We start from the raw sequence: 25,223 nt of genomic DNA on the forward strand, positions 1-25,223 counted from the left end.
ATTGTGTTTATAACTCACTAAATGTAGAATATTTAGACTGAGGATGAAGACTATTAAAGCTAAGATTAGTTAGCCGGCTAGTTAGCCTAGCTCAGTGGTTCTCAAAGTGTGGGCCCTCTAGTGGAGAATAAAGATATGACAGGTGGGGCGCAATGAACGGCAGGATTTATTTATTTATTTATTTGTTATTCATTAATAAATTTCACTATGAATAAAGTTCATACACACAAAGCAACACAAACAATGTTGTGAAAATCTATTCAATGGATAAATGTGTGACATTGATCACAAAAAAAACAAACAGGTAATTCAGCACAAGCAGACAAAAAAACGTAGATGGTAGGAGCAATAAACCAAAAATTCAGCCTTAAAGAAAATATAATTGTGGTTTGTGTTATCCTGCTCCTTTTGCCACATCTTATTTCTGAAACTTTTTAGATGTTGCTAAACTGAAATTTAAAACAGATCTCATCTCAATATTAAACATGACTTGAGAGTGACAGTATCAAGTCTACAACTCAGTTGTTAAAAGATGTATGAAATGCATTTGCTCTATTTTACACAGATTGCAAAGTGACAGAAAGGCAAAGTGATAACACAATTACACCTTTCTTTTCTCTATTTTTGTTTTTTATGCTAGTTGATGATCATTTAGAATTGGTTAGTTTAATAAATTAGGCATTTTTCAACTTGAAGTATTTCATTATACTTTTTTGAGGTGACTGAGGACAGGTGGGGTTTAAAAATCCACCCCTCTGAAGTGGTAAATGGCAGAAAAAGATTGAGAATCACTGCTAAAAAACACAAACAGAAGTCACATTAGTACAGAATGGAGCATAAAGCACGTCCGGATAGTGCCGCTAGAGGGCAGTGTGAGACTGAGAGTTGAGGATGTGAGCTGTGTGAAGCTGGGATCAATAGTCTGTTAAGGGGTGGGAAGAGGGAAAAAGAAGGGAAAGAAGGAAAAACAGGAAAAAGAGAAAGAAAAAATGTAAAAATGGAAGAAAAAAGAAAAGGTAATGGAAACATGTCTTGCACATTTCTTATGGTTGTTGGCAGATTGATGTATATATTTTATAGCAAACTGCCTTATGTGCTTCCCAGAGAGAATCTCTGATGTGAATGACGCTGGTTCGAATCCCTCAATAGTGCACACAAATACTGATGATGTGAATAAAAATACATCACTTGTCACTCATGTTCATTAATATCTTTGTGATTTGACTGATTTTTTTTTTTACTGGAAATTCCAATAAAGTGCATAAAATGCATTTCTTTATTTAATTTAATTTCTTTTGTTAATGTACTTATTTAACCTTTAACCTTTAACCTTTAACAAAAGTCTCTTTCATTATATGGGACATGTTCTGTATTTATCTTTTATATTTATATTCTACTTAATAATAATAATAATAATAATAATAATAATAATAATGAAGATGATAATGGTTTCAGCAGGTTCACAGAATAATTCACGAGTCACTGTTCTATAAACAATAAAACATTTTATTTTTAATTACTGAAAATGCTACAATATTACACATCAATGTATATATTAACAAACGTTATTTAACAATAGATATAATCAAGTACAAAGATTAAAAAAATGATCCTAATTGGGTCTGAAACAACAACCTAATGATAAATAACTATAGATTATAATAGTAGTAAATCCACAAAAATAAATGGTAAAATAATATCAAGTCTCTGAGTGACTCAAAACACCAGGAAGAAATGGTTAAAGGAGCAGAACTGGAAGAAACAGCAGGTCTGGATGCAGATGAAGGACTGGCTGAAGGAGATGAACTTTGACTACCAGGCTGTAAAGACACATATTGTATATTATGAACTTTAGCATAATAATGATGATGATAATGACATATGAAGATCTTTTTAAATGACAGGAATCTGCATTGGTACATTTACATTAGGTTTGGCTGCTAAATTGTTGCTGAAGGATCCACCAAACCGTGACTTTGTAAAATCATGTAAAATCACACATGTGCTGGAAATGTAAAGATCTGATTTCCCTTTTGAAGAAAACACAAATAATCTTCTATTCAATAAAAGACAATATGACTATAAAAGGCTTTGGGGACGTTCCAGAGATAATTGCGTGTGGAGTAAATACTGAAATATGAAAATAATGAATGAGCAGTGATAATGTAAGTGCAGGCTGTATAATGGTGGGGGTGGAGGTAGAGGGCGCTACAGCAGTAGGAGTGGAGTAAAGCAGGTGGAACACTTGCAGCAGGTGGAACACTTATGACCTGGTAAAAGAACAATAAAGAGTGTGGAAAACAGGTTTTATTCACCTTTTAGTCTTGTTTTTTTTTACAGATGTAAATAAGAAGAAACATTGCAAAATCTAACATTCACACATTAATATGTTTAATCCACAATCATCTCTGTACACTAGTGAGAGTCTGAGGGCAGAAGTGAAGTGATATGAAACATATTCTTTTGAAACAAGAAGTTTCACAAGATCTTTTTGAACCTTTTTGATCTTGTAGAAAGCACAAGATGAATCATGTTTCCTAAAGAGATAATGTGAGTTTTAATGTTCTTCCTCCTCGTCCCAGCAAAACAACTTTCACCTCAAGTAAAACAGATTATGTTTGTTTCTAAAGTTTCTTCTATGCTGAAACACTTTTGTACATCGTTCACTTCACACAGTAAAGACTCAATAATAAACTACTATCACACATTGATGAAACGCTGTGAGCAGGATTTGAACCTGCGTGGGGAAACCCCATTGGATTTCAAGTCCAACGCCTTAACCACTCGCCATCGCAGCGGTGATGAAGTTTGCTGCAATGTCTTGACTTGTCTACAATTTCACCTAAAAAGAAACATTTAGAATTAAAAGTGTCTCTGACAGACTTTGGCACTTTTCTCACCATTAAACACAAGACAGTTTGAGTCCCATTGAGTTTTCCTGCTGAGCACAGCACAATTCTTTAAGCACAAAAGAAGTGCAGATAATCCAGTTTCCAACATAATTGCTATACAGGTTTCACTTCCTCTTGAACTTCATTGTACATTTAGCAATATGTGGGTTTATACAACACATTTACTGAGAGCTAAAACCCCATTAGATTTCGAGTCTAATGCCTTTACCTCTCGGGCCATCACAGCAGCAGATACTGTCTTTTATATTTCATATATCGTTTTTCAACAGGAACGTAACTACACGTGTCAGCACGTTAAAACCTCACTTTTGAACAGGACGGCGAGCTCTCAGTCGGAAAATCAGACATCAAACATCATTTTTGCAAACACCTTCCGAACTGCACTGACTCAAGAACAAACCCTCAAAGCATTTTTCCCAGACGCACCACCTGCCAGCAACAATCACTCAGTCCTCCGCTTATGTTCAGTAGAGATGATCATGAAGCTCAGCAGCACTTTAGAGTTTAACTTAAGCCACCACAGGTCTGGATGGGTTTGAACTACTGACATTATGGATAACAGGCCATTGCAGTAATCGATTGCACAGAGACCTGTCTTTGGAGTCTCCTTTAGTTTTTGGATAAACCACATTCGCTCTGGTTATTCTTAAACTGCCAGTCAGTAGCTGGCGTGTGTTTTGCATGAAGTCCATGTGACGTGGAGAATTAAATGATGTGCTGGGCGTAGAGCGTGAGATTCTTAATCTCAGCGTATTTAATTCCTTCCCCACATTGGGCAATAAAAAGCTTTTGCACTGGTGCACTGAGATGCCAAAGGTTTCTATTCATCTTGGTGACACCTTTCTGACGAGCACCGCCGAATCTGGTCGTCCTTATTAAGCCGTACATAAAATTTTTTTTTCCAAGTTAACTTCAGACCCACAACATGGTTACCGGTGGAGGCACCAGAAATGTTGGATGTTTACGAGAAAAGTCAGAGTTCATTTATGATTTTTATTTATATATTTGTATTTGCATTTTGATGTAATATGCCAATTGAATGCTCTAAATGGGTTTAGTTTTCACAGAGTGCAATTTAAGCAATAAAAATTTTTGTCTAAAAAGGAAACAAATTACTTGTTCATTTTAAGAGACCCGTCTTATATCCAATTACTCAAATAAACGATGGAGTAATTGGTAGAAAACTCGATTACTAAAATAATCCCCAATTATAACTACTAAATATAGTGTGTGTGTGTGTGTGTGTGTGTGTGTGTGTGTGTGTGTGTGTGTGTGTGTGTGTGTTGTAGTGTCCTTGTAGATCTGGACTTTACTCACAGATGCTGAAGAAGCTTTAACTGGATTTTAAACTTTACTGGTTTCTCCTCCACAGCTGGAACTTGAGCTGCAGCTGGTTTCTCCTCTACAGCTGGAACTTGAGCTGGATGTGGGTGGACTCTGGATGTGGTGGTTCCTCTCAGTCTCACGCTCCTTATGAGATTAAAGTGGTGATGGAGCTGTAGCACAACAGAGACACTGCTCTTACACACTGCTGTTAGTCCTCATGCCGACACCAGCAAAATTACCCCCTGATGCTGACTGAAATCCCCTCATATGACCAAACCCACACTTTATATTAATCTGAGGGTCCAGGGTTCAAGTCCCTGTTCGGGTGTTAAAAAGCCAACGGCTGACTGATTCTTGGTGGTGGGAAAATCCAAAGCTTGTTTGAATCTTCCCTTGACGTCCAAATTCTATGAGATTTTCTTTCTTGCACAGAGTACAGGCTCTGACATTTCTACATGCTTTCCAAGTCTTACCCATACATTAGCAAATTATGGTTTAGTCTCACTGTGGTAAGCATCCTTTATGGTGTTCATTTTGACCAACCAATGGCTCTGACAATAGTCGTCTTTGTTTGAACCCAAAAGATATTGCCATGATCCTCCCATGCAAATATCATTAGTTCAAACATACTTTGACTGTGACATTATTTGAGGTGTCACTGAAACTTGAATTGTGAATACATCTTAGTCAATATTTGCAGAGTTATCTTTTTTTCAGCTAGAGCAAATTGACAAAGTTTGGTAACATGTTATAAGAGGGTTATAATGTACTAATGTTTATTTGATGAGACAGACTACACTTTGGACAAATTCAAAGTCTCCACATTGGACAATGAAAGATAAAGCAGCTGCTAATAAAGGCCAAAAGGAAGAGTCCAGCAACCATGACCTCGACGTGATTCGAACACGCTACCTTCTGATCTGGAGTCAGACACGCTACCATTGGGCCATGAGGTCCGAGGGGCTGTTTTGACCAGCCTCATGGCCCAGAGAAGGCTTTGCATTTTTCTCGTCGCAGTTGTAATGACAAATTGAGTCTATCGGTCAGGTTGCAGGCTCTGACATTTTCCGCATTTCAAGTCCCTGATTGTTGGTGTACGTAAGATTCAGCAGTTACATTTCATATGTAAAGGAAACAATCTGTTACACTATACAGTGAAATAATGAACTCAGTGTCAGTCATTTGGTCAGTGATGAAATGTAAAGTTAGTTTTCAAAAAGCAAATGCTATATATAAGACTATGGACAAAGATTGGCAAAGGAGCTTTTAAGGTGCTTTTTATGTGAGTTATACATAGTCACATTTTTCAACTAGCCTGCATTCTTGATTACTGATGTTGGACATGAAAAAGGGGATAACCTTCATGGTAGGCGTCTTGCAAAAAAGGCACATTAAACTATTGGAAAAAGATTTAAGAAACTCCTGAGATTTGCCCTCTGAGCCAGCACAGAGACAAGTATTTTATTGAGGCCAGGTGTCGCAACTGTTGTAGGTTCGAAGCAGGTACCTGAGCAGAGCCCGGATAGCTGAGTCGGTAGAGCATCAGACTTTTAAACACGTTTCTATTTTGTCTGTTCAGTGTCTATCATTGATCTTTATGATGTGTGTATGTAAGGTACACAGAAAGTCTTTTTGTGGGTTCACACATCTCTGGTTAGTCTGTTTTCTTACCCAATCAGGAACATTATTAGCTCAGGTTTTTTCAGTGTGTATATATATACTTGTCTGTTGTCTGCATTAAACTGAAGAAGAACATATGCTGCATTCTGTGTGCTGTGTGATTCTTCCCTGATCAGAAAAGACACCACGGACATCGTAGATTGTATGGAAAACCTCTCCAAGAATAAAGTTTTTGTTCAGGCATGATAAAAATCTAACAATATCTAAAAGATAAGTAAAAGAAAGGATGCGTGAATAAATGTGTGTTGCGTTAAAGGTTTTTAATTTTGCCTTTTTTTATAATATTTATTTATTTATATTTGTAATAGAAATAGAGAAATGCATACTGCATTAATTGCACTTTAATAAAATTAGTGTTGTTAAAATGAGTTTAGGTTATAGTTTTATTAACACGTTTATTTAGAAAGTTTTTTTTAAATAAAGGACATTATATAAAGGTCAACCCAAAGTTGTTAAGCTTTCTTCATGAGCCATTTATACTTTTGCATTTGTTTTGTAGAATCTGTACAAAAACACAGAATTTGGCTTAATTTCAAAACACCAGGAAAACTGTAATGCGAGGAAAATGCACAAGAATCTGTATTTCTTGACTTTAGGTAAGAACAAAGAAAGCTGATCTGCTTCAGGCACTTGGTGACGGCAGGAGGAACGGGCTTTGTGAGGTCTTTTTTCCATGATTCCAAAGCGTTCAGAGCGACTTTGGGGTTGCTGGGTGCCAGATCACGAGTGGCATAAACCACTGCAAGCTGCAGCTCCCACGGCAAATCTGCACACAAACTCCATCATAAAATTAGGACTTGCTGAAGCACTTTCCTGTTGATAGAGAACTAAAAATCAGAGAATAAAGATAAAGATTGACAAAGTACTTGTTTAATTAATACTTTAGTGATCAGTTACACTTTTTGCCAGATCCTCGACTGATGCTGCCATGTTTTTCTCTACTTGTTTATTCTTTATGTCTGTGTTTGAAATACAAAGAGGAATAATTATTTCATTATTGTTTTGATTTCTAATGAAAATAAAGTCACTGTCAGAAGTGGGATTTGAACCCACGACTCCATGTGGAGACCAGAACACTCAGTTTCCTGGAAGGTACAGAAGCTTGAGTCTGGCGCCTTAAACCGCTCAGCCATCTTGACATACAGGCATGTGTTTCTTATCCCCTTAGTGGCTGATAAAACTATTTTTTACAAATTTTTGTCGACTTGTTTATTTTAATTATCCTTGTATTTGTGTGTTCCTTATCTATCTATATCAGTCTTATCTGTTTTTCTGTCTGAATGCATATATATGCCTGTTCATCTTTCCTTTCGCATCTAATTTATATATCCATCTGCCTGCTTGTCTGTATTAACATTTTTTTTGTCTGTCTTTCTGTCTTTCCCACAATTAGGTAACCATCTACTTGTTTATTCTGTATGTCTGTGTTTGAAAGACAAACAAATTAATTTTATATTTTTGTTTTGATTTCTAATTAAAAAAAAATTATACTGTCAGAAGTGGGATTTGAACCCACGCCTCCATGTGGAGAACAGAACACTCAGTTTCCTGGAACGTATTGAACCTTGAGTCTGGCAGCTTTCATATATTACTCTGTCTGGCTTATATATTTTTTTTGAAAGCCTATCTGACAGCTTGTCTTTCCTACCTACCTACCTACCTACCTACCTACCTATCTATCTATCTATCTATCTATCTATCTATCTATCTATCTATCTATCTATCTATCTATCTATCTATCTATTGTTGGTGTAATTAAGATTCAAGAGTTAGTTTTCATATGTACAGGAAACAATCTGTTACACCATACAGTGAAATAATGAACTTAGTGTCAGTCATTTGTTCTGTGATGAAATGTCAAGTTTGTTTTCAAGTTTGTTTTTTTGTACAGAGACAAGTATTTTATTGAGGCCAGGTGTCGCGACAGCTGACATGTGCGCAGAGCCCTGATAGCTCAGTCGGTAGAGCATCAGACTTTTAATCTGAGGGTCCAGGGTTCAAGTCCCTGTTCGGGTGTTAAAAAGCCAACGGCTGACTGGTTCTTGGTGGTGGGATAATCCAAAGCTTGTTTGAATCTTCCCTTGATGTCCAAATTCCATGAGATTTTTTTTCTTGCACAGAGTACAGGCTCTGACATTTCCACATGCTTTCCAAGTCTTACCCATACAGTAGCAAATTATGGTTTAGTCTCACTGTGGTAAGCATCCTTTATGGTGTTCATTTTGACCAACCTATGGCTCTGACAATAGTCGTCTTTGTTTAAACCCAAAAGATATTGCCATGATCTTCCCATGCAAATATCATTAGTTCAAACATACTTTGACTGTGACATTATTTGAGGTGTCACTGAAACTTGAATTGTTAATACATCTTAGTCACTATTTGCAGAGTTATCGTTTTTTCAGCTAGAGCAAATTGACAAAGTTTGGTAACATGTTATAGGAGGGTTATAATGTACTAACGTTAATTTGATGAGACAGACTACACTTTGGACAAATTCAAAGTCTCCACATTGGACAATCAAAGATAGAGCAGCTGCTAATAAAGGCCAAAAAGCAAGACTCCAGCAACCATGACCTCGACGTGATTCGAACACGCAACCTTCTGATCTGGAGTCAGACGCGCTACCGTTGCGCCACGAGGTCCAAGGGGCTGTATTGACCAGCCTCATGGCCCAGAGAAGGCTTTGCATTTTTCTCGTCGCGGTTGTAATGACAAATTGAGTCTGATGGTCAGGTTGCAGGCTCTGACATTTTCCGCATTTCAAGTCCCTGATTGTTGGTGTAAGTAAGATTCAGCAGTTACATTTCATATGTAAAGGAAACAATCTGTTACACTATACAGTGAAATAATGAACTCAGTGTCAGTCATTTGGTCAGTGATGAAATGTAAAGTTAGTTTTCAAAAAGCAAATGCTATATATAAGACTATGGACAAAGATTTTTAAGGTGCTTTTTATGTGAGTTATACATAGTCACATTTTTCACCTAGCCTGCATCCTTGAATACTGCTGTTGAATATGAAAAAGGGGATAACCTTCATGGTGGGCGTCTTGCAAAAAAAGGCACATTAAACTATTGGAAAAAGATTTAAGAAACTCCTGAGATTCGCCTTCTGAGCCAGCACAGAGACAAGTATTTTATTGAGTCCAGGTGTCGCAACTGTTGTAGGTTCGAAGCAGGTACCTGAGCAGAGCCCGGATAGCTGAGTCGGTAGAGCATCAGACTTTTAAACACGTTTCAATTTTGTCTGTTCAGTGTCTATCATTGATCTTTATGATGTGTGTATGTAAGGTACACAGAAAGTCTTTTTGTGGGTTCACACATCTCTGGTTAGTATGTTTTCTTACCCAATCAGGAACATTATTAGCTCAGGTTTTTTCAGTGTGTATATATATACTTGTCTGTTGTCTGCAATAAACTGAAGAAGAACATATGCTGCATTCTGTGTGCTGTGTGATTCTTCCCTGATCAGAAAAGACACCACGGACATCATAGATTGTATGGAAAACCTCTCCAAGAATAAAGTTTTTGTTCAGGCATGATAAAAATCTAACAATATCTAAAAGATAAGTAAAAGAAAGGATGCGTGAATAAATGTGTGTTGCGTTAAAGGTTTTTAATTTTGCCTTTTTTTATAATATTTATTTATTTATATTTGTAATAGAAATAGAGAAATGCATACTGCATTAATTGCGCTTTAATAAAATTAATGTTGTTAAAATGAGTTTAGGTTATAGTTTTATTAACACGTTTATTTAGAAAGTTTTTTTTAAATAAAGGACATTATGTAAAGGTCAACCCAAAGTTGTTAAGCTTTCTTCATGAGCCATTTATACTTTTGCATTTGTTTTGTAGATACTGTACAAAAACACAGAATTTGGCTTAATTTCAAAACACCAGGAAAACTGTAATGCGAGGAAAATGCACAAGAATCTGTATTTCTTGACTTTAGGTAAGAACAAAGAAAGCTGATCTGCTTCAGGCACTTGGTGACGGCTGGAGGAACGGGCTTTGTGAGGTCTTTTTTCCATGATTCCAAAGCGTTCAGAGCGACTTTGGGGTTGCTGGGTGCCAGATCACGAGTGGCATAAACCACTGCGAGCTGCAGCTCCCACGGCAAATCTGCACACAAACTCCATCATAAAATTAGGACTTGCTGAAGCACTTTCCTGTTGATAGAGAACTAAACATCAGAGAATAAAGATAAAGATTGATAAAGTACTTGTTTAATTAATCCTTTAGTGATCAGTTACACTTTTTGCCAGATCCTCGACTGATGCTGCCATGTTTTTCTCTACTTGTTTATTCTTTATGTCTGTGTTTGAAATACAAAGGGGAATAATTATTTTATTATTGTTTTGATTTCTAATGAAAATAAAGTCACTGTCAGAAGTGGGATTTGAACCCACGACTCCATGTGGAGACCAGAACATTCAGTTTCCTGGAAGGTATAGAAGCTTGAGTCTGGCACCTTTCATATATTACTCTGTCTGTCTTATATTTTTTTTCTGAATGCCTATCTGACAGCTTGTCTTTCCTATCTATCTATCTATCTATCTATCTATCTATCTATCTATCTATCTATCTATCTATCTATCTATCTATCTATCTATCTATCTATCCATCCATCTATCCATCCATCCATCCATCCATCCATCCATCCATCCATCCATCCATCCATCCATCCATTCATCTGCTGCTCGTCAGTATTAACTGTTATTTTCCGCTCTGTCTGTCCCACTATTAGATTAACATCTACTTGTATCCTCTGTATTTCTTGTTTAAAAGACAAAGGAAACAATATTTTTTATAGAAAATAAAATTACTGTCAGAAGTGGGATTTGAACCAATGCCTCCATGTGGAGACAAGAAGACTCATATTCCTGGAATGTATAGAAGCTTAAGTCTGGCGCCTTAGACCGCTCGGCCATCCTAACATACAAGCCTGTGTTTCTTATCCACTTAGTGGCTGATAAAACTATTTCTACAAATTTCTGTCTACTTGTTTGTCTTATCTATCCTTCTATTTGTGTGTTTCTTATTTATGTAAGTCTTTTGTTTTTCTGTCTGAATGCCTATATACCTGCTCATCTTTCCTATCGATTAATATCTATCTATTTAATCTATCCATCTGCCTGCTTGCAGAGGCGGCAAAAGTACACACATCCTTCACTTAAGTAGAAGTACAGATATTCATGTTTTAAAAGACTGTGGTAAAAGTTAAAGTTCTGACTATACTTTTTTACTGAAGTTACAGTGAAGAAGTTTGGGCTTTGACATGTACTTAATTAGTAGTAAAGGCTTTGTTTTTACTTGTTTCAGTGTCACACTGGTAACTGGACCTCACATTATATTAATATTAGGGCTGTCAGTCGATTCAAATATTTAATCGCGCTGTTCTAAATGTGAAGAGAGATGACAGAGAGGCAGAAAGCGCCCCCTATCTGTTTTCTTTACTTTACAAAAGCACAGCATTTTGTTGTTATTATTATTGGGTACAAAAAAAAGTAGAGCCTTTACATATTTGAATGATGTGTTGCTCTGTTCGATCAAAAAAGACAGTAATTTATGTTTGTTTCGTTGTTATGAGAAAAAAATAGCACAAAACGTGCTGCCGTGTTTGCCGCCCCCAGACAGTAAAATGTCGAATGTGCGCATCATGGCTGATTTCAGTGCTGATTTGAGACTTGGCGCATCAGTAAAACAAATATTTTTGATGGATGTGCAGAATCGGAAAAACCTTCCGTAACCATGGCTGAGTGGATCAGCAGCACTTTTTTAAGTCAACACCGTAGATAATTAAACCACGCACGAAATACATCTGCTACTGTTGCATGTTCACCATATGGCCTAGACATGGTCACCAACGCAAGAACGTTCAAAGCCTGGCTGTCAGGATGGCTGAGCTTTTTAAGGAGCTGCGTTCAGGTTGCAGTCTCCTCTGGAGGTGTGGGTTTGAATCGCACTTCAGATAGGGGTGTACCTTCTTGGTCAATTTTTCTGAACTGAGCCCATGTGGAGGAAACTTGAGTTGTTATTGATACTGAAAACACATGAGAGAAAACTATTTAACATGTCAACTCTGTTCTGTTGCATTTTTGATACTGAAAAATTTTGGTAAAATTTCACTGTATAATAAAGACTCATCCAAATGCTTGAGCATTAAAAACTACAGACCAATCACTATGCTGAATACTGATTTTAAGATTTTATCCAAAATCTTAGCCAACAGACTGAAGGAAGTAATGCTGAGCATAATTAAAACTAACCAAGTGTATGGTTTAAAAGGAAGAGATATAGCAGACACAACAATTAGTATAAAAGATATGATAAGATACATGTGTAAGCAGAATAAAGATGGTTTTATTATCAGTTTAGACTTTGAGAAAGCATTCGACAGGGTGGAACATAGTTTCTTATTTGACGTTACAAAGAGGTTTTGGTCTGGAGAACATTTTATTAAATGGATTAGGAGACAAAGGTGCAGTAACAAAAATTAAATGTAATGGGTTTTTAACATAGTGTTTTAAAATAACCAGATCAATAAGACAAGGATGCCGCTGTCAGCACTTTTATATTCTCTAATTGTGGAACCTTTAGGACTAACTATAAAACAAGAGCAAGGAATAAAAGGATTAGGCATCGAGGGAGAAAAGAATAAAATATTTCAGTATGCGAGTGACACAACGCTATTGGTCAAAGATCTGGAGGGGTGAAAAAAACAATGCAAATCATACAAAAGTTCTGTAGGGGATCAGGAGCCAAAATAAACGAGGATAAAATGGTATGTATGAGATTTAGAAGGGCGGCGGTTTTAATGGAGCATTTTACTTTTATGGAAGCAAAAGAAATAAAGATTTTAGGAGTTTTAATGGGGAGGGATGAAAAGAAAGCAGAAGAAACAATGTGGGAGGAAATATTAGGAGGGATTGAAAGGAGGTTGATATTTTGGAAAATGAGAACATTAACACTAAAAGGGAAAGTTTTAGTTCTTAACGTCTTAATGATTCCTAAACTGTGGTACATTTTATACACATCATCTATGCCGTTGTGGGCAGAAAAAAGGCTGAAAAAATGTTTTTTAGATTTTTTATGGGAAGGGAAGCCTGCAAGAATTGCATACAACACTTTAATAGGAGCAATAGAGAAGGGAGGACTGGAGTTAATGGATGTGGAACAAAGAAAAAACAGTCTGAGGGTGAAAATGGTAAAAAAAATAAATGGATGAAGAAAACAAGGCGACATGGAAAGCAACAATGGGTTTTTTCTTAAATAAGTGTATCAACTTCAATCTTGGAGACAAAATACTGTGGATGAAAAGAAAGAATTGAATGACGGAGGGGTTGCCAGACTTTTATAAAGAACTCTTGAGGGCCTGGGGCACATTTTTATCTCATGTACATTTTAATCCACAAGGAAGAGAGAACATTTTAAATCAGCCTTTATTCTTAAACAATGGCATTTTAAATCAGGGTAAAGAGATATTCTTTAAGAAATGGTGGGATGTGGGTATTATGAAAGTAAGAGATGTTTTATATGAATTCAAAGAGGGTTTTTACCAACACAATACATTGTGGACATAATGGAGGATGCAAAGGAGGATTTTAGCAGACAAGAAATAGAAAATAAATATGATGTAATTAAGAACTCTATACCTCAAGAATGGCTAAAAAGAATTGAAAACATGGAAGAGGGCCAAGAAGAAAAAGATGTGAATGTGAGTCTTGGGGGAAAATTGTTTGCTTTTAAAACATGTTCTGTGAAAATGTTGTATTGCCTTTTTAGAGACGCTGTTTTTAAGAGACCTGTTGCAAATGAATATTGGTTGCGCACGTTTAAAGATTTAAAAGAAGACAGCATATGGAGGAATATGAAGGGATGAAACTGAATAAATACAAATAAAGTTGCAGAACTCAGAATATTTTATCCGACATAAGGCTATTTTTACAGATGCAATTAAAAAAATTGGAATGGAACAGTTCGCTTCATGCAAAGTTTGTAATGATGATGCTGAGGGATTTTTACACCTGTTTTTATACTGTAAAGAAATGTAAAACAATGATGGTAAAATTGAGAGGGGAAGATGATGATGATATGGAATGGAATAAGGTGATGATGTTGGGCTTTGAGAAGAAAAGAAAAACAAAACAATTCTGAATCTACTTGTGATGTTGATGAAGAGTGCAATATGGGAAAGACGGGTGGTAGCAAAGAGAGAACAATTTTTAATGGATGTCTGGTTTGTTTTCAAAAGGAAATGTGAAAGGAATGTTGAATACTTGTTCTATTATTTTAAAGAAGATGGACATATAGATGAATTTGACAAAGTTTTTACGCAGGAAGTCACTAAGGTTTTAAAAGATTCAGATTGAAGAATGTCATTTTAACAAAATGAAAAGAATGTCAAAATAATTGTGATTTTTATGCTCTGGGAGGTTGAGAGCCTTTTAACCTGATGTATTTTCACTTGGAAATGTATTCTCAAAAAAAAAAAAGTTAAGGGGATGGACTGCTAATCTATTGTGCTTTACACGCGTGGGTTCGAGTCCCACCCTTGTCACAAGGTTGTATCTTAAATTGCCGAATTATTGCAACTTCTAGCTTTGTTGCTATTTCTATCACAAGGCTTCAGGATATAATGCTTCTCAGCAAAGCCATACTTGACTGTTTAGAGGAAATTCCAAAGCTGTGTGGTTTGCGTAAGCATTGCGACATCTTGCCTCCAAAGGCTTTCCTAGGGATTGTGGCTCCCCTTCTTTCTTGCTGTCCACTTAAATGCCTCCAGTGGCATCAAGAGCCCAACTGAGACAACAAACCAAAATTTACCATTGGCAGACGACGCAAGTGTGCCGCTACCTTTAGAGGAATTTCTGAAGCTGTTTTTGTTGCTGTCTATTTTGTAAAGGTTGTCTGTTTCCATGATGGATCGTCGCAGCTGTGGCAAAACTTTGCGTCTGAATCCTGTTATTATATGTGGATGATTGTTGACAATCAGAGGGAAATGCAATGGACTGCCAATTCTGCACAGCCTGTTGTGTGTTTTTTTATTTTTTTGTTCTCAAACAAAAGTCTTTTGTTAAGCGTGTTTTGTGCATGCCGCAACAGCATCTCCTCCACAAGCTGGCAGTCCTATCTCGGAGCTTATCTACTGGTAGCGTGGCCGAGTGGTCTAAGGCGCTGGATTTAGGCTCCAGTCTCTTTGGAGGCGTGGGTTCGAATCCCACCGCTGCCACTTTATAAATTTGGTCAAATCTCCTTCCGTAAATACTGCAGAATTTAATCAGCGGGTCCAAAGCCTAGATCCATCGAGATCGAGGGTCACTGTAAATGCTAGTCAAAAGGTGCTCGTTTTAGCTCTATGTTAAACAGTCTCACGAGCTCTTGTCAAATAGAATACAAAGGTTATCCTGCACTGCACACAGTTTTTCTTTTAGTTTGTCAAGTTTAGCCTTTTTTAGTCAAAAAGTAATGATTTGTATTTATTTCTCCGAACAACCAGATAGGTCCAAAACACACATACTAAGCTTATTTTCAGAAAACAATAAAGGACTGGATTATGCAGATCAGTGTACTCTGTACAGCATTGTTGTGAAATCTGTCCTTTTCACTTGTTCACATTATGCAATACACTGATTTACTTTTATGTGACACTTTTTCTTTCACAAACGCTGTAAATAAGAGTGTCATGGTTAATCAATGATCCATCTCCTAATTGAATTATTAAGATAAAATGCCACTATAGAAACGATAAAATAAAGAATCTGAGGATACTAGCAGATTGACATTGCATTCTTTTCCCTTTGCACTTTATTTACACACAGATTTAGCCACACAGCTGCACACTTTTGTGCCATTCCTGGAATCAGATTCTGTTCAAATAAGAGACCATGCTTAACTATCATGATAACAAAACAAGTGTTCAAGCCAGTGATGTCAAATGAAAGCTAGACTGGTGTGTCACAGCGAGGTTTCAACTATTTTTGTCCAAAGACATGCTCAAGCATTTGGATGAGTCTTCGATATTCAGTGAAATTTTGCCAAAATATTTCAGTATCAAACAAGCAACAGAAGACTTGAACACGCAAATGTAGAAGACGTATTTCGTTTGCGGTTTAATTATCTACGGGGTTGACTTAAAATAGTTCTGCTGCAGTGTTAAAGAGCTGTGTTCTTGCAGAACAAGCTGTGGGAAATGTGTAAGAAACGAAGATCACAAACGTAGGCAAGATTTTAACATGGTGCAGGAAAACCCCAATGGATTTCAAATCCGTCACCTTACCCACTTAACCATGACTACACAAGGTTCTTCCTTAAGGCCACTGTGGCTTGCGTGCATCAAAGAGAAACCAATGGCAATCTTTCTGTTTGGCTCTCACACACCACAGATGTAGACTAGTTTACGAAGTCAACAATAAGCAGTCAGAAGGCAATAAGAGTTTGGGGTTAACATGAATGAGACAGAGGGAGTCAGTGATGTAAACATGACTGAGAACAGAGACATTCCTGATCATCATCATCTTTTCTCTGCTTGTGTTCTATATGTGGATCTACTATGGTTGTTGTTCAGCCTGCATACATTTACTAGGTAACAAAATGTTTAATTAGTTTTTTTGTATAAAACATTTCTGTTTGATCATTTTTAATTAAAATATAAATAAATAAATATAAAAGAGGCAAAATTAATCCTCCAGTCAACACACATTTATTCACCATGTCTTTTCTTTGCTCAGCTATAAAAATAAATAGATAGATAGATAGATAGATAGATAGATAGATAGATAGATAGATAGATAGATAGATAGACAGACAGACAGACAGACAGACAGACAGACAGACAGACAGACAGACAGACAGACAGCATGGTAGATAGGAAAGACAAGCAGTCAGATAGGCATTCAGAAAAAAATATAAGCCTGACAGGCAGATAGATAGACAGACAGACAGACAGACAGACAGACAGATAGACAGACAGACAGAGTAATATTTGAAAAGTACCAGACTCAAGGTTTAATACATTCCAGAAAACTGAGTGTTCTGGTCTCCACATGGAGGCATGGGTTTAAATCCCACTTCTGACACTAACTTCATTTTCAGGCAGATGGATATATAAATTAGACAGATCAATAGATTGATAGGAAAGATGAGCAGGCATATATATATGCATTCAGACAGAAAAAAAGATAAGACTGATGTAGATAGATAAAAAACACAAAAAGAAGGATAGGTAAGACAAACAAGTAGACAGAAACTTGTAAAAATAGTTTTTTCAGCCACTGAGGGGACAAGAAACACATGTATGGATGGCCGAGTGGTCTAAGGCGCCAGACTCAAGGTTCAATACCTTCCAGGAAACTGAGTGTTCTGGTCTCCACATGGAGGCGTGGGTTCAAATCCCCCTTCTGATAGTAACTTTATTTTCATTAGAAATCAAAACAATAATAAAATAATTATTCCCCTTTGTATTTCAAACACAGACATACAGAATAAACAAGTAGATGGTTACCAAATAGTGGAAAAGACAGCCAGAAAAAAAAACGTTAATACAGACTAGCAGGAAGATGGATATATAAATTAGACAGATCGATAGGAAAAACCCAGCCAATAGGGTTGCACAAGCCAGTGCACTCTTAGTGCTGGTCCCAATCACTATTACTGGTAAAGGGAGAGAGGTAGCTGATCTGATGGAGAGGAGAAAGGTACATATGTTGTGTGTTTAGGAGACCAAGTGGAAAGGGAGTAAGGTTCGTTAGTTAAAACAGGTATGTAGTTCCTTTTTATTGATGTGTTCTGCCTACACAAATTCATTCCATTGAAGATGCACCTAAAATCGATGCTTGATGTTTAGACCTAATATGTATGTCATATGCACCTTTTTTTATTTAATCTATTTTTGAACATAACACATACAATTTACAATTTATATAATAATAATTATATTTTTGCTGAGAGTACCCGACAATTTGAGAAAATTCATTGTTTTTGTGATCGAAAAAAAAAATAAAAATAAATTATATCAGAGTAACACTGACCTTAAAACAAGTGAAGGTTTTCTTCAAATGCACTGTATAGTGTCTTATCTGTATCCATCAATGTTCCCTGACCAGCCTTGAACGATAAACTGATTGATTTATTGTTCTTCATTGGAAAGTGTTCACCTGTTTGGTGACAGGGGGCGCTGCAGAGCTGCTCAGAAAATACAGAGACTCTGTACAGTAAAACCCTGTTGTACGAGCATAGTTCGTTCTTGAAAATTGTTCGTAGGTCCATTTGCTCGTACATTCGAACCGATTTTCTCCATAAGAATGAATGTAAAAGCGATTTAATCCATTCCGAGATCTCATTCGATCGCTTATTTCTGCACTTAAAAAGTATTTGTAGCCTATTTTAACAAACAAATACACTGCACATTACCGTAATGTAAACATAATTAAACACTTACTCATGTGGTAGTGGTTGATTGCGAGTGTGAGATGCGCACAATGCTCGTAACCTTCTCGGTTTCCATGGTAATTCTATTTACTTTTGTTTTCGCAGCACCATCACTGATTTTCTTGGGAGACATTTTTCAAGATTTCTAGTGAAATAAAAATATAACACAAAAAAAAGTTATGTTTTTGCTGCACTGAACAACGAGAGCGACCGAGTGATACGTCATCATCTAAGCGACTGATGCTTCACTCCGAAAACGGGGAACCTGCAGCATGGGTTTGTTTGTGCCTTCGAAATTTGCTAGTGAAATAGGGTAAAATTTTGCGAGCAAGGTCGCTCGTATCTCCGTTTGCTCGTACTATAGGTTGTTTGTACAATGGGGTTTTACTGTACTACATTTTCTATATACTTTGTAACATAAAGACGCAGTCTTGCACTTCAACGACGAAATGACGTCATCGCACAATGATGTCACGGTGTTACTTAGCAACTTTTAGAAGGATATTAATTTATAATCCATAACAGTTTTAAAATAAAGATACATTTTAATTTCCCTTTGACTGATCATCTCAGTTCATCTCCTCCAAGTCCTTTAGCGAGTCAAACCTGACAAAGCTTGGTAACATATTATAGGAGGGTTATAATATAGTAATGTTAATTTGATGAGACAGACTCCACTTTGGACAAATTCAGTCTCCACATTAGACAATCAAAGATAGAACAGCTGCTAAAAGAGGCCACAAAGCAAGAGCGCTGCAACCATGACCTCGACGTGATTTGAACACACAATGTCAGAGTTGCTGCAGGAACCTCCCTCATGGCACAGAGTTGGCTTTGCATGTTTCTCGTCATGGTTGTAATGACAAATGGAGTCTGATGGTCACGTTGCAGTCTCTGACATTTTCCGCTTTTAAAGTTCCTGATTGTTGGTGTAATTAAGATTCAAGAGTTAGTTTTCATATGTACAGGAAACAATCTGTTACACCATACAGTAAAATAATAAACTTAGTGTCAGTCATTTGTTCTGTGATGAAATGTCAAGTTTGTTTTCAAGTTAGTTTTTTTGCACAGAGACAAGTATTTTATTGAGGCCAGGTGTCGCAACAGCAGACATGTGAGCAAAGCCTGGATAGCTCAGTCGGTAGAGCATCAGACTTTTAATCTGAGGGTCCAGGGTTCAAGTCCCTGTTCAGGCGTTAAAAAGCTAACGGTTGTTGGTTCTTATTGGTGGAAAATCACAAGTTTGTCTGAATTTTCCCTTTATGTCAAAATTCCATGACTCTTCCTCTGACATTCCAGATGTTTTCCTATCTTACCCATACATGAGTATATAATGCTTTAGTCTCACTGTGGTAAGCCTCCTTTATGGTGTTCATTTTGACCAACATATGGCTCTGACAATAGTCGTCTGTTTGAACCCAAAAGATATTCCCATGATCCTCCCATGCAAATAACATTGGTTTAAACATACTTTAACGGTGACATTATTTGACGTGTCACTGAAACTTGAATTGTGAATACATGAATTTGTTTTTACTCTGGACAGGCAACACAGAAGATGCTGTGGGTTTACAGAATAATTCACGAGTCACTGTTATATGAACAATAAAACATTTTATTTTTGATTACCGGAAAAACTACAAAGATGTCAAATAATAAAATATAATAGATGCAAACACACAAAGGTACAAATAATATTTCAAAATTATGTATATTTTAGCAAAGAAGGCACAGGTATTGCATTTGTATTTTTGTTATTATTAATAAATCTGATTAAACATTTCAGGAGTTTATTTTCTGTATGTGGTTTGAACTATCGGTTGTGGTGAGGGTTTTTGTGTGTGTGTGTGTGTGTGTGTGTGTGTGTGTGTCTGAGTTTTAGCCTGTGCATCTCCCAGGATCTGATGTTTTAGGTGCCACCCAGTAAACTCCATGCAGTGGATCCAGTAGAATGGGGAATAATACAATCAGAGACACAGGGTTTATTTTTTTAATGTTTATGTGCCAATGTAGCTTTCAAAATTACCAAAAAAAACAATGCCAATGTCTCTGTGGTGCAATCGGTCAGTGCGTTTGGCTGTTAACTGAAAGGTTGGTGGTTCGAGGCCCCCCAGGGACGTGATAGTGGCTTTTGTTAGACACCAAGTGCTGCCGTGCTGCACACCAACCTGAGCTGAGAGCAAGTGGAGGAACGAGTGACTGTTACTGGGTGGTGTGTCTTAGAAAAAGGCTTCTAGGTTTGAACAAGTTTAATACAAAACTAACTTTAAATATCAATATGATAAAAAATTAAAATGCTCCTGAATCCTGCATGTACACAAAACAGACCAATGAATCCCATTTAAAATGCTTTCAGTGATTCTACATCCTGCGTCTGATCTACACTGTGTGACCAAATGTATTGGGACACGTGACTTTTCCACACCACATCAGTAAATAGCTCCATTTAGTCAAAATTTTACTATTTTACTATTTTTTAGAGTGAGCAGAAATGGACCTTTCGGCTAATGGTGTAGGAGACATCATCATTAGCCACATGCTAGCCGGGTTTGCTAGCGCTGTTTTTGTGTTAACTAGTTTCTTAGAATATTTGATTGAAAGTTGACCAAAACCAAATACATTCGACAGACACTTATATTGTGTTTATAACTCACTAAATGTAGAATATTTAGACTGAGGATGAAGACTATTAAAGCTAAGATTAGTTAGCCGGCTAGTTAGCCTAGCTCAGTGGTTCTCAAAGTGTGGGCCCTCTAGTGGAGAATAAAGATATGACAGGTGGGGCGCAATGAACGGCAGGATTTATTTATTTATTTATTTGTTCTTCATTAATAAATTTCACTATGAATAAAGTTCATACACACAAAGCAGCACAAACAATGTTGTGAAAATCTATTCAATGGATAAATGTGTGATATTGATCACAAAACAAACAAACAGGTAATTCAGCACAAGCAGACAAAAAAAGGTAGATGGTAGAAGCAATAAACCAAAAATTCAGCCTTAAAGAAAATATAATTGTGGTTTGTGTTATCCTGTTTCTTTTGCCACATCTTATTTTTGAAACTTTTTAGATGTTGCTAAACTGAAAATTAAATACAGATCTCATCTCAATATTAAACATGACTTGAGAGTGACAGTATCAAGTCTACAACTCAGTTGTTAAAAGATGTATGAAATGCATTTGCTCTATTTTACACAGATTGCAAAGTGACAGAAAGGCAAAGTGATAACACAATTACACCTTTCTTTTCTCTATTTTTGTTTTTGATGCTAGTTGATGATCATTTAGAATTTGTTAGTTTAATAAATTAGACATTTTTCAACTTGAAGTATTTTATTATACTTTTTTAAGGTGACAGAGGACAAGTGGGTTTAAAAATCCACCCCTCTGAAGTGGTAAATGCAGAAAAAGATTGAGAATCACTGCTAAAAAACACAAACAGAAGTCACATTAGTACAGAATGGAGCATAAAGCACGTCCGGATAGTGCCGCTAGAGGGCAGTGTGAGACTGAGAGTTGAGGATGTGAGCTGTGTGAAGCTGGGATCAATAGTCTGTTAAGGGGTGGGAAGAGGGAAAAGAAGGAAAGAAGGAAAGAAGGAAAAACAGGAAAAAGAGAAAGAAAAAATTGAAAAATGAAAGAAAAAAGAAAAGGTAATGGAAACATGTCTTGCACATTTCTTATAGTTGTTGGCAGATTGATGTATATATTTTATAGCAAACTGCCTTTTGTGCTTCCCAGAGAGAATCTCTGATGTGAATGACGCTGGTTCAAATCCCTCAATAGTGCACACAAATACTGATGATGTGAATAAAAATACATCACTTGTCACTCATGTTCATTAATATCTTTGTGATTTGACTGATTTTTTTACTGGAAATTCCAATAAAGTGCATAAAATGCATGTTTATTTCTTTTGTTAATGTACTTATTTAACCTTTAACACTTTTTTTTTAACAAAAGTCTCTTTTTCATTATATGGGACATGTTCTGTATTTATCTTTTATATTTATATTTTACTTAATAATAATAATAATAATAATAATAATAATAATAATAATAATGAGGATGATAATGGGTTCAGCAGGTTCACAGAATAATTCACGAGTCACTGTTCTATAAACAATAAAACATTTTATTTTTAATTACTGAAAATGCTACAATATTACAAATCAATGTATATATTAATTAAGGTTATTTAACAATAGATATAATCAAGTACAAAGATTTAAAAAATGATAATATTTGGGTCTGAAACAAAAACCTAATGATAAATAACTATAGATTATAATAGTAGTAAATCCACAAAAATAAATGGTAAAATAATATCAAGTCTCTGAGTGACTCAAAACACCAGGAAGAAATGGTTAAAGGAGCAGAACTGGAAGAAACAGCAGGTCTGGATGCAGATGAAGGACTGGCTGAAGGAGATTAACTTTGACTACCAGGCTGTAAAGACACATATTGTATATTATGAACTTAAGCAACAAAATGATGATAATAATGACATATGAAGATCTTTTTAAATGACAGGAATCTGCATTGGTACATTTACATTAGGTTTGGCTGCTGAATTGTTGCTGAAGGATTCACCAAACCGTGACTTTGTAAACTAAAAAAGAGAGGCGACAGAACAGACTGACATTCATGTAACTATTCAATAAAAGACAATATGACTATAAAAGGCTTTGGGGACGTTCCAGAGATAATTGCGTGTGGAGTAAATACTGAAATATGAAAATAATGAATGAGCAGTGATAATGTAAGTGCAGGCTGTATAATGGTGGGGGTGGAGGTAGAGGGCGCTACAGCAGTAGGAGTGGAGTAAAGCAGGTGGAACACTTGCAGCAGGTGGAACACTTACGACCTGGTAAAAGAACAATAAAGAGTGTGGAAAACAGATTTTATTTACCTTTTAGTCTTGGTATTTTTTACAGATGTAAATAAGAAGAAACATTGCAAAATATACATACAGTGAGGAAAATTAGTATTTGAACACCCTGCTATTTTGCAAGTTCTCCCACTTAGAAATCATGGAGGGGTCTGAAATTGTCATCGTAGGTGCATGTCCACTGTGAGAGACATAATCTAAAATAAAAAATCCAGAAATCACAATGTATGATTTTTAAACTATTTATTTGTATGATACGGTTACAAACAACTGATGTATTTGGGAGTGTGGATGAGAGAGCTGGTCTCATATTGCTCCAAAAAAAATTATTAAGTTACTGAAAATAATTTGCATTGTTTAGTGGCTGTTTCTCTGATGTAGTGACTGTCAGAGTAATGAAAATACTCCACCATGTACAGTAATTGGGTAACAATAGGTGGCGCAATAATGACATTGTTTATTCATGACAAACACAAAGGTGAATGAGAGAGATCTCAAAGTGAGCTACCTAGTAGCTGAACTCGTAGCCTAATCAAAAAAAGCCCCACACTGTGGCAGAGACATTAATGCTACCTGCCTGCAAAGCTGCTGTCAACAAGATGCTCGTCCCTGATGCAGTTAAAGAAATAAAACATTTTTTTCATTTTGTAAATTTACCCCCTTACAAAGAAATTAACAGTTTAGAATTTTTATATTAGATTTATTTTAACAGAGAGACAGAATATAAAACAAATATGCTGTAACATTAAATTATATATTAAAAAATTATATATTTGAACACAAAAATAGAGTTATTACTGCAAGTCAGTGTTAAATAGTAAAAAGACCCAAGTCAGGAACACACACGCAATCTTCCATTTATTTAGTTCACCCACTGGTAACACACAGCAGGTGAATTTCGGCATGAGCGCGTGTATTCCCGACCCAGACCAAACTCTAATATTTCATACACTGTATTTATACCAAGAGATCTTTACAATTCACATGATCATGGTAGATGAAAAAGTTCACTCACTTAATTTGATTACAATATATACATTATATTGTAAATTGTAGTGTTAAAGCGTCATTTTGAACACAATACTGTAATTTTTCATGTTTACTTCTTTACAATTTTATATTTATTTTAACTGATTAATTTATGCATCTCGCAATGCATCACGGAAGAAATACTTCATGAACGTCTTCAAAAGTATAAAAGGCTTCAATCTTATTAAAAAAAGCTTTCCTATAAGAATATTACTGTATAAATAATAGAAACATGTTGAATGGAAAGATTTGACGGTAAAACTTACAGATAAAACACGATGAATCTCTGGATTCCGTTTCACATCAGCGTCATTTAGCCACGCCCACATCGCATGTGCCGTAACAAACCTTTTCCTCGTTTTAAATCTATAGATGTATGTAACAGGTGTATAATTTACCCTGTTCAATTTACATGTCCTGTTTCAATTCATACTAAACTGTTGATTTGTCTTGTTTATACTCATATCTGTGTTTATAAATGTAGTTGCCTGATCAAAATGGGTGCTTCTCTTAAATGCCTTGATAATAGAAGCTGATGTCACTTCCTGTCCTGACTCCTCCTCTTCCCTTTCTGTATTGTAATCTCATTGGAGTGGTGGGTTTCTCCTACATTTATGATAAACTGGTTTAATTTTATATTAATTACTTATTATTATTATTATAAATTAATTATATTTATTTATTATTTATTTATATATTTATAGGTTGAAAGAAGCAGAAATAGAGGACAGGGTAGTGTGGAGGAGGATGAGCCGCTGTGGCGCCCCCTAAAGGGAGCAGCCGAAATAATTTTTATTTTTCTCACTGAAGTTTTGTGTGAGGTTTCTTTATCTATCTGTGTGAATATTTTACACTTTTGTTTGTATTTTTATGAATGTGAGGGCACATGGTGATAAGTCTACCACACACACAATAAGTGAAATATCACCACAGGGGCTGCTGATTTGTTG

The 25,223-nt window shown here is 36.1% G+C and overlaps 1 long non-coding RNA gene and 6 other non-coding genes across 7 annotated transcripts; 3 read left to right on the plus strand and 4 right to left on the minus strand.

Moving 5' to 3' along the window:
* Positions 1-1,485: 1,485 nt before the first annotated feature.
* On the minus strand, positions 1,486-24,860 carry LOC124383012. Its single transcript, XR_006925168.1, has 2 exons — positions 24,540-24,860; positions 1,486-1,820 (listed from the first exon to the last, which is right to left on the minus strand). It is a non-coding gene; the product is annotated as an uncharacterized LOC124383012 (long non-coding RNA).
* On the minus strand, positions 5,123-5,194 carry trnaw-cca. The gene has a single exon. It is a non-coding gene; the product is annotated as a tRNA-Trp (tRNA).
* trnal-caa lies at positions 6,947-7,057 on the minus strand. Its single transcript has 2 exons — positions 7,020-7,057; positions 6,947-6,992 (listed from the first exon to the last, which is right to left on the minus strand). It is a non-coding gene; the product is annotated as a tRNA-Leu (tRNA).
* Positions 7,862-7,934, plus strand: trnak-uuu. The gene has a single exon. It is a non-coding gene; the product is annotated as a tRNA-Lys (tRNA).
* On the minus strand, positions 8,492-8,563 carry trnaw-cca. The gene has a single exon. It is a non-coding gene; the product is annotated as a tRNA-Trp (tRNA).
* Positions 15,071-15,152, plus strand: trnal-uag. Its single transcript has one exon. It is a non-coding gene; the product is annotated as a tRNA-Leu (tRNA).
* Positions 19,473-19,545, plus strand: trnak-uuu. The gene has a single exon. It is a non-coding gene; the product is annotated as a tRNA-Lys (tRNA).
* Positions 24,861-25,223: the final 363 nt, after the last annotated feature.

The sequence above is a fragment of the Silurus meridionalis genome, chromosome 3 (genome assembly GCF_014805685.1).
Source record: "Silurus meridionalis isolate SWU-2019-XX chromosome 3, ASM1480568v1, whole genome shotgun sequence".
In the NCBI taxonomy this organism is placed as follows: Eukaryota; Metazoa; Chordata; class Actinopteri; order Siluriformes; family Siluridae; genus Silurus; species Silurus meridionalis.